Below are 686 nucleotides of genomic sequence, written 5' to 3' on the forward strand. Positions count from 1 at the left end.
ATGTGCTATATGTGCCTATATTCAACTTTAACTTAATATCTATCTCTAAACTTACCAATTCTCTAGGCTGCAAATTAACTTTTTCCACCAATCATTGTCAAATTCAGGACCAACTCTCCTTGAAGATGATTGGTGTAGCTGAGCTAAGGAAAGGATTGTATTTGCTAAATGAACCCAGCAAGACACATGCTAAACCTCACACTGTAAATGTTTACACTTCATATGATGATCACAATTTATGGCATGCTAGTTTAGGACACCCTTCACACAAGAAATTGCAACAATTGCAGACTGTTTTCCCTTTTATAAAGTGTACCAAAACTCATGATCCTTGTGAAATTTGCCATTTAGCAAAACAGAAAAGATTGCCTTATTCCTATAGCTTTACTAGATATGATTCTGCTTTCAATATCATACATATAGATATATGGGGACCTATTTCTACCCCATCTACCTTTGGCCATAAATACTTTCTTACTATTGTTGATGACAAAACCAGATTCACATGGCTTTTCTTTATGAAACAAAAAAATGAAACTGATCATGTTATAAAGAATTTTGTTACCTATGTTGAAACTCAATTTGACACTAAGATTAAAACCATTAGAAGTGACAATGGCAAAGAGTTTCTCATGAAGGCTTATTTCCTTCAAAGAGGTATGAATCACCAAACCTCTTGTGTTGAA

Source organism: Lupinus angustifolius, chromosome LG11 (genome assembly GCF_001865875.1).
Source record: "Lupinus angustifolius cultivar Tanjil chromosome LG11, LupAngTanjil_v1.0, whole genome shotgun sequence".
In the NCBI taxonomy this organism is placed as follows: domain Eukaryota; kingdom Viridiplantae; phylum Streptophyta; class Magnoliopsida; order Fabales; family Fabaceae; genus Lupinus; species Lupinus angustifolius.